The 8,900-nt window shown below is 34.3% G+C and overlaps 1 protein-coding gene across 1 annotated transcript in view; it reads right to left on the minus strand.

Annotated features, from left to right (window-relative positions):
• The window catches only part of ELF1 (E74 like ETS transcription factor 1), an 82,663-nt gene extending 76,324 nt beyond the window's left edge, over nucleotides 1-6,339 (minus strand). The window contains exon 1 of the mRNA XM_030813307.1: nucleotides 6,195-6,339. The gene's annotated coding sequence lies outside the window, so the exon portion shown is untranslated. The remainder of the gene's footprint in view (nucleotides 1-6,194) is intronic.
• Between the last annotated feature and the right edge of the window lie 2,561 nt (nucleotides 6,340-8,900).

The following is an 8,900-nucleotide window of genomic DNA, read 5'->3' on the forward strand; positions in this document are numbered from 1 at the left end:
AAATTATTTTTGAAATAACTCTAGTTAACAAATGACAAGCATATTGAATCGTTTTGGGGTCAAATATATTGTTGTCTACAGCTTCTTCTGAAATGCATCAACTGCCCAACTGTTTAGGGTCCTGGAGGATTTTACACCCCAGGGCAATACACCATGGAAAGATTCTGAATAGGTTAGAAGTCACCATTGGCAGGTATCTGATCCTAGGAAAGATATTGAAGAACTATAAATTACATTAAACTATCTATACTCTGCAAAGCCTTCACATCCCTCAATGTGAAGATACTGCTCTAGAGAACTTCTACATTTATGTTCCAGGGAACCATGTACAAGTGTTCCCAAGCTGCAAATAATCTAAGGCCATCAACAAGAGAGAATAAATACACTGTGGTACAGACAAACAATGGAATACTATACTGTAATGAAAAGTAACTTAAGTCACAAAGCTGAATGAAAGAAGCAAAGTCACTACAGAATATATGGTGTGATTCATGTGTATAAAGTTCAAAGAGGTAAAACTATAAAGAAAAGATTATTGCAAAAGTCAGCATAGTAGTTATTTTTTAAAGGAAACAAACATGAATAGGAGTGGGGGCCTTCTAGGGTAATAGACATACTCTATATTTCTTAACATGGGTTGCTTCTCAAGATGCTTATAAATATGGGGCAAAACTGCTTAAATAAAATTACAAAATGTTTACCCATGTTGTAACACTTTATAATTTTATTTAAACTCTATGTTTTATATATATTCTCCTACATGCACATTTCATTTTTAAAGAAGAAAAAATAATGAATTGCCCCATTACAATACTAAACTTCCATTTAGTATTTTGATATAAAAAATAACATATATATAAATTGTTACACTTCATTTTAATAGTTTTATTATAATATTTTATAGTTTTACTATTTATAGGATTGTTTCCTAAACCCAGAAACTAATTTTCTTTAATTGTATTTAGATTTTTAAAATTGCACCATGTAACAGCACAGACATAATGATCACTATATGACTGGGCATCTATCATGTAGATACTGCAGCATGTAAAGTCATACTGATGCCTGCTACTTTGAAGAGCTTCTAATATATAGACTAGAACACAGGACGAGGACAAATCACATGAAAATACAAACTTAAAAAATAAAACAACTTCTCTAAGTGGTTACCTTTGGACAGCAGGACTCAGAGTGAGAAGGGGCAGAGGAGGGAGGCTCCTTTTCATTATAGATCTATGAATTAAATTTTGAATGGTGTGCATATATATCACTTTGATAGCTTTTAATATAAAAATTGTTAAACCAATCTTCATACAAACTATAGAAGGCAAGAGGGCTCTGACGATGAGGATGATGCTAATACCTGGAAGAAAAGGAATCAAAACGTTTCTACATAGAAATTTGTATATCCAAAGCTCAGCTGCATAATTTCTCCCTCTCTGTCAACAAAGCAAAGAGCACACAATGAGTTATTTTTCTCATATAATGACTTAAGGTGCTTAGAACCATGACCAGAAAAGACATTTGTAGTACTGCTCAACAGCCACTTTTATTATAGTATACAGCTCATTTGACAAGACACAAAAAACTCTTGTAGGTTCTCCATACTAATGGAAGAAAGATTGTTCAGATAGTTGGAAACTGCCCTAATCATTGGAGTTGACTCAATAACGTTATTAACTTAATTTCAACCATTTATATGAAGGAGCTCCTAAGCAAAGGAGCAAAATATTCTGGCTAATTTATGGAAGCAATGATTATCTTCAAACAATTCAAATGAGGGGAATTTTCTTCTCATTTATCCAAGTCAGTGAATACCTACCAATGTCCCATTAGATGAGATGTAATATTAGGCAAAATCTACAAATATGCAATCAAATATGCAGTTAAATATCTGAAGAAGCTTCAAAACTCATATCCAAGCATTACAGGGTTAAAAAAAAGTTACTTCCTCCCAGACACAAACAAGTACATACTATTGCACTAGTCTTTAAGTCGCCCCTGCCCCCTCCACAAAAAAAGAAAGAAAACAAAAATATTACAAATAATAATAGTGTATTTCTCAAGAGAGAAGAGCTTTCAAAAGGCTGTAAATGCCACCCTAAATCAGTAAGGGGGTGTTTTTCCTGAAGCCCCAGGAGTAAGAGTATGGAGAGGGAAACCAAGAAGCAACAACTGGAACCAAAACAACTAACACTGGAAGAGTTCACTGAGAAATAAAAAATAGGTTAATTACATTAAAAAACAAAGATTATTTATTATGGCCAATATGGCAGTAGGTTTCGGGGGTGGATCAAAGAAAAGGAAAGAGGGATAGCCACATAGTTGAACAACATATAGCACAGCAAAAAAAAATGGACTGGAGAAAGGGATAACTGGGATGGGAATGGAGCCTAAACGGGTTCTAATACTGATAATAAAATACCCTAGTTGCTTTCCTTCCTTACTAAAGGCTATGGGCTTCAAAATAGCATTGCTGCCTAAAACTTCAAATATTTAAATGCAAAACAGCTAATTCCTCTTCATAGCCTTAAACCTGTAAACTCTCTTTCTGAAAATGTGGCATATAAGCACCTACATCATAATCATTTAGGGTACACAGTAAAAAACGCTGATTGTTTAAACAAATCCTAGGCCTAATGAATCAGAATTTCTGAGTTAAAACTGGGTGATTCTTTGTTACACCAAAGGTTGATAATTACAGCTTTAAAGGTAATACTATCAGACAGTATTACCTACAACATGCAGACACTAGTCAGAGATTAAGCTGAGGGCCACATGCTTTTTAAAGATGTGCCATCTTTAACTTCAGCAAGATGGCCAACTGAATTTGTCACATAAGATGGCAAAAAAGAGTAGCCAAAGGTTTAACACAACAAATAATACCTGTCTACTCATATGTGCTTGGTACTTCGTCAAAGGTTGAAAAAGACAGAAAAACAGAATAAAACCTTTTTCCTCTCAAACAGCATATATTCTCATTCTTATTATTGACGAAGACACTCTTCTTAACATAGGTAAATGCTATTCAACCTTCAACATTCATCATTCCTTCAAGATAAACTCTCCTGAGCATTCTTTCAGTCATCGTTTATCTCTAGGCAATCTGAACCTGAATTTATGTAGTCAGTGGTTGGTTCTATTCTTTACTTCACTTGTTAACAAGCCCTGTTTTCCCAACAAGAATTTAAGTTTATGAAGATAAAGCCCATGTTCCTAGCCTTTTGTGCTTTTTGGGGTTTAGGACAATGATGGCCACACTGTGGATGATTTCACACTGAATTGAGTTAGGGCACTCAGAAATTTAGGAGATTCAGCAGTTATGCATAAACTATTAAAAATCTAAATTTCAGACCTACAGAATTTCCAACCACCCCAATAAAACACACCAAAAAATTAAGAGACAAAAGATTTTATATATACCAAACAATTCTCTTATTTCAAAGAAGGAGGAGAAGATGTGACAAAGATAAATAAAATGAGATTACTATCTTATAATAAGGTCAAATTTAAGATAAGTGTAATGTTAAAGCTTAGACACCTCTGGATTTTGTAAATTCACATGCAAAGTTTTACACGTACACATACTTTAGTATAACAAGGTATCACATTAAACAATATTTGCCCTCCTAAAAGAATATGAGGTAAGGACGGGCACAGTGGCTTGTGTCTGCAGGACTTTGGGAGGCTGAGGCGAGTGGATCACCCAAGGTCGGGAGTTCAGGACCAGCCTAACCAACATGGAGAAACCCTGTCTCTACTAAAAATACAAAATTAGCTGGGCGTGGTGGTGCATGCCCGTAATCCCAGCTACTTAGGAGGCTGAGGCAGGAGAATCGCTCGAACCTGGGAGGTGGAAGTTGCGGTGAGCTGAGATTGCGCCATTGCACTCCAGCCTGGGCAACAAGAGTGAAACTCCTTCTCAAAAAAAAAAAAAAAAAAAAGAATATGAGGTAAAACTAAAGCAGAAATAAAACTGTCTTTGTATCTAGAAGCTCAAATTAAATTCCCACCTCTTTATATTTCCATCTAAAGCCATCTTGAAAGAAGCAATGTCATGAACAAAAAAATTCTAACAGTGAAAAATAAAAAGTTGTAGAAATAAAATGAATGCATCATCTTTCTGATGAAAAAGAAAACTACATTTTCAAAATCATTGGTTGATCCATTTGGTTGCAACTTACCACCAAGATTATCCCCAAACATCTTAATTAAGGTTTTATTTAATCTTAAGGAAATATAGAGCATTTCAAAGCATCACTTGTAGTGACTGGCACGAGCAGTTCCAGACTGCGAAGCCCTGCCATTAGGTACTGCATGACCTCAAGCAAATCACGGGACCTCTGTGGGCCACTGTTTCTTCATCTATAAAAGTGAGGCAGTTGGACAATCTTCAGTCACTTTCAGCACTAAACTTCTATAAATCAGTAATTCTAAATTTAATTCTGATAGGTCAGTTCAAACTTACATTCAGTCTTATGGAAGGAAAAACGTGGAGAGGGAACTACTTGATAAATTGTTCTGGTCTTTTCTTTGTTCTCTTCTTTTTCCCCCCCTTCTCCCTTCTCCTTGAAGCTCCACTTCAGTCTTTATCACGTAAGAAAATATATAAACAATATCTATTTTACTTAAACTGTACCAGCTTCTTAAATTTAAGAAACCAAATTCCTCTACTTCTCTTTAATAAATAAGATCTTAATTATGCCGCTTATTTGTGTGCCTCTTGATTTTTCTCTTATGGATCACCACCTTAAAAAAGTTAAAAAAAAAAAAAATAGAAAAGTCTTCATTAGATTTTTCACACAGACCAGACTAGAAGTAAATACAGCTTTTGCTTACTCAAAGGCCGACTAAACCAGCAATATGCAAAGATGATAGCAAATGGCTCAGCTGAATTGGTAAAATGTCCGCTGTGTCTTTCTTGTAAGACCGCAAAATTGAGATCTGTTAATATCAACAAACCTTACAAAAGAGTTAGAAATAATAACTGATTGCCTTTCTTTCTTCCCTTTAATCTGACAGGCCTTTTAAGCACTTAGAAAGTGCATAGCAAATTCTCAAAGAACTAGCTAAATATCATTTTGGTCAATAAGAAATGATTTGGCAAGTTTTATATCCAAAAACTTTATTTTTTGGAATCACTGCATATTCCAATTTTATTTTCATAAATATGTTTCAGAAATAAAATACGATTGCACTCCTCTTTACAGAGCACCTAGAACTTTAAGGCACAGCAGGATGTATACTCGCCAGCCAAAATCTCATAACTACAATGACAAGTACTTCAGGACAAGACTGAGCTATCTTTTCATTTATAGAAGGTTTTTAATTCAAGGCAGGCAAATTTTAAGAACAGTAATACAAAAGGAAGGCCAATACTCATCACTTTTTCTTTTTACATAAAATTGAAATAACTACATTTCCTTAGAAGACAGCTTTACTTCTAAGGTTGTTACTCAGAACAAGTTTTCAGTGTGAATTATAAAACTTCATTTTTTTCTAATAGTAAATGAATCATTCTAGTCTTTCTTCCTCTTTATTTAATATTCACTTTTACTTGTTATCTAAATAATCTAATATTCATTTTTACTTATTATCTTAATAACAATTCACTTAAATTTCTATTGGGTTTCCAAAATGAAACATTTAATATAATTTCATTAACTTTAAAAAACAGAGAGGGAGAAAAAATATATAAATAACAGTCAATGAGCAACACCTATGACTGAGTTATCCCAAAACTTCACCCTTAGCTAAAATGCCAAAACAAAGCCACTGCCCCTGGATTTTTAACATCCATATCACACAGGAATAATACGGTTTACTTAACTGTAACTTCAACTACCCCAAAAAATACAATTAGATTTTTTAAATTAAAATTTGACCTTAGTTTGCTTTGTGGTGCTTAAAAACAAATAAACAAACAAAAAACCTATTTTATTCTTAAATTACATAGAAAAAAAATCACAAAGACATACAAAATGCTTTAACAAGAACATCTAAAACTTTCCAGAATTTCAGTGCTTTGTTTCCCCCTAGCAATTAAGTTCAATCAGGCATGTGACTGACCACACACATTTTATCAGAGGGTTAAAGAACACATTCAGCCATGTTCTTCGACAGGTAAGAACCACCCTCTGTTTATCAGCTCAAGAAAAAGCCAGAAGCAAACATACAAAATCGTAACAAGTTACCTTCAAGTATTCTTTCTCTATCGTCTTTTGAGCTTGAAAATAAAAAGCAATCCGACAAGTTTTAGCTGTTAAAATGGCTCCTGTAGATTGGGGAAGTGGTGTCTGTGCTTCAGCTTATGAGTCATACATGAAACCAAGTGTTTCTAAGGGAGGCACGCCCATGTTGCTGTGGACCCAATTATTCTGCTAGGTCAAACATGCAAATCTACAGGTAAAAATGGTATAGGAAAGTGGGGAAGAAGAGGCAAGGAGCAAGATCTACCTTGATTAGACCATTACTAAGCTCATATTAATTGCCATAATTTAAAATTAACAATAGAGTAAGAATCTACAAGGGAGCAAAATTAAAAACTATATATTGTTTTAAAATATAAAAATCTCAATTTTTAAAAGTTAGTTTACTATATCAAGTAAAACTGTGAAAGGAAAAAAGTATGAAAGGGGATGGAAGGGAGATAGCAAACTCTGTGGCTCTTAATGTAACAATGGACTGGTGAGTGTAATCTGGCTACTCATTAACCCTCATGTGAAAGAGATATATTGCTATGTAGTCTGGAAAGGCTAGCAAACTACAAAGCCAGATGCAGATCTGTAAGTTCACTAAACAAATAAAATCCACTAGAAAATTCAAAGTTCAGTGGAAAAATAAGTGTGAATTAAACTGGTTTACAGAATTTTAAAAAACCCACACCCCAATGTTAGGAATTTAAAGTCCAACAAAGCAAAATGATTTTAACTAAACTGCAAGCTTGATAAAACTCTTTTAAAAAAGTATTGGTACGATCATAGTTCACAACTCTACTACTTCCAAATGATAGCCACAGTTTGATTTACCTTTCAAGCAAAATTTTCTACATGTATTTCAAGCCTCTTGTGCCAGGCACCCTGCTACAGCTCCACTGCAATTGTGGCAAGGCCAGCCTAAGGGCACAACTGTGGCCAGTGAAGCTCTGCCTTCCAAGTCAGAATACATCTGACAAAGTGCCCAAGCCACTGAAATATTACTACACCTACTTATCCTGGCCTCTGGGTGAATACTTATTAATTTATTCTAAGAGTTTAAATTAATCAAAATGGCTTGAAAGCACTAAGTACTTCCAAAGCACTTGACATGATAAATGCAACTCAATAGATAGCCTTCGTCCTGGTATCTTACAAAAAGTAAATAGGATTTAGCAAGGTTTTCTCCCTTTAGTTAATTAGTTGGGAGTTTATTCTGGCTTACCAGAGGCATAGATGAGAGCACAAGCTGTCACTGACTTAGGAACTTTACAAAATGCTGCAAAACAGCAATGATTGTGAACCAACTTTCTGCCTATTGTCTATTTATTCCTTACACTGAAGATTGCTTGGTTTATCCTTTTACTGAAAAATAATCTCCATGGTTTTACAAACTGTTAATTAAAAATTTGTTAAAAAAAATATAGACCATGTTTTCTCCTGTCAAATGTCATATTTAGCTTACTTTAGTTCACTTACACAAAATGACTATTCAGAGCCCATGCACCAAGAAACAAGGTCCACTGAGCAGTCACAGGAGATTCACTTGTTCCCTGGAAAGTTCCCCCCAAGTAATTTTCCATATCTGAAATTTATTTTAGATAATATGAATGTAAACCTAACAATCTGATTAGCTTCTTTTGGCTAATTAGAAATAAAAAATGTAACAGGTAAAAGAGGGCAACAGTATTATAAAAGGATGTCAGAAAAAGTGAAAGAGCTGATAATGACATAAAAAAACCCCCACCTTATAAAACTAAAAATAAATATAACTTTAAAAGTATTCAGATATGAAGCCATTATATAAGGTCAGTAAGCTGTAATATTCCCTAATTACCATACACTAAGTGTCTCCAAGTCAGCATTAGTTTAAGACAGGCCTTCGAAAGCCAAAGTGTGTAACATCAAGTGTGTGAGATGTTTTATGAATAACAGATATCTAAAAGGATAAGCTTCTGCTATTGAGAAAATCCATTTATATAAAGCACCTCATTACTTAATAATGGCAAATATTCCAAACATAATTTAAAGGAATTACTCTGGCCACCAGTAATGTGAAGAGAATTAAACGGAAAATAATTACACCTCTTCAACAGAAACAATTATCTTAGCTGTTCCTAAGGAGATGACTCCAGAGCTGCCATTACAATATATTATCCCTCTGCCCAGCGGTGTCCCCATTAGCATTATTCTATCACCTACAGGAACTGGATCCTTGTTCTATTTACAGCCCCAATAAGTCAATCTCTGCATATGAGAGGATCAAAGAAAAAAAAAACGCAAACAGTTTGACACAGGTTCTAGTCAATCTACTTGGGTTTGAATCCCAGCTCTGCTACCTATTAGCTATGTAATCTTGGGCAATTACTTAACAATCCTGCATCACAACTTATTTATCTATCATTTAGCCTATGGTATCTACCACACAGATTATGAGGATTAAAATAAGTCCACATACTGCTATCCAGACTATATAAAGCGCTTTTGCAACTCAAAAATAGGAAAACAATCCAGTTTTTTAAATGGTCAAATCTGAATAGACACTTCACCAAAGAAGTGATACAGATGGCAAAAAAGTACATGAAAATATCTCAACATCAATACTCAATAGGGAAATGCAAATTAATGTGACAATACCACAACAAAACAAAACAAAAACCACCGATAATACCAAGTGTTGATGAGAACATGGAGCAACTACAACTC

This window comes from Nomascus leucogenys, chromosome 5 (assembly GCF_006542625.1).
Source record: "Nomascus leucogenys isolate Asia chromosome 5, Asia_NLE_v1, whole genome shotgun sequence".
NCBI classification, from domain to species: domain Eukaryota; kingdom Metazoa; phylum Chordata; class Mammalia; order Primates; family Hylobatidae; genus Nomascus; species Nomascus leucogenys.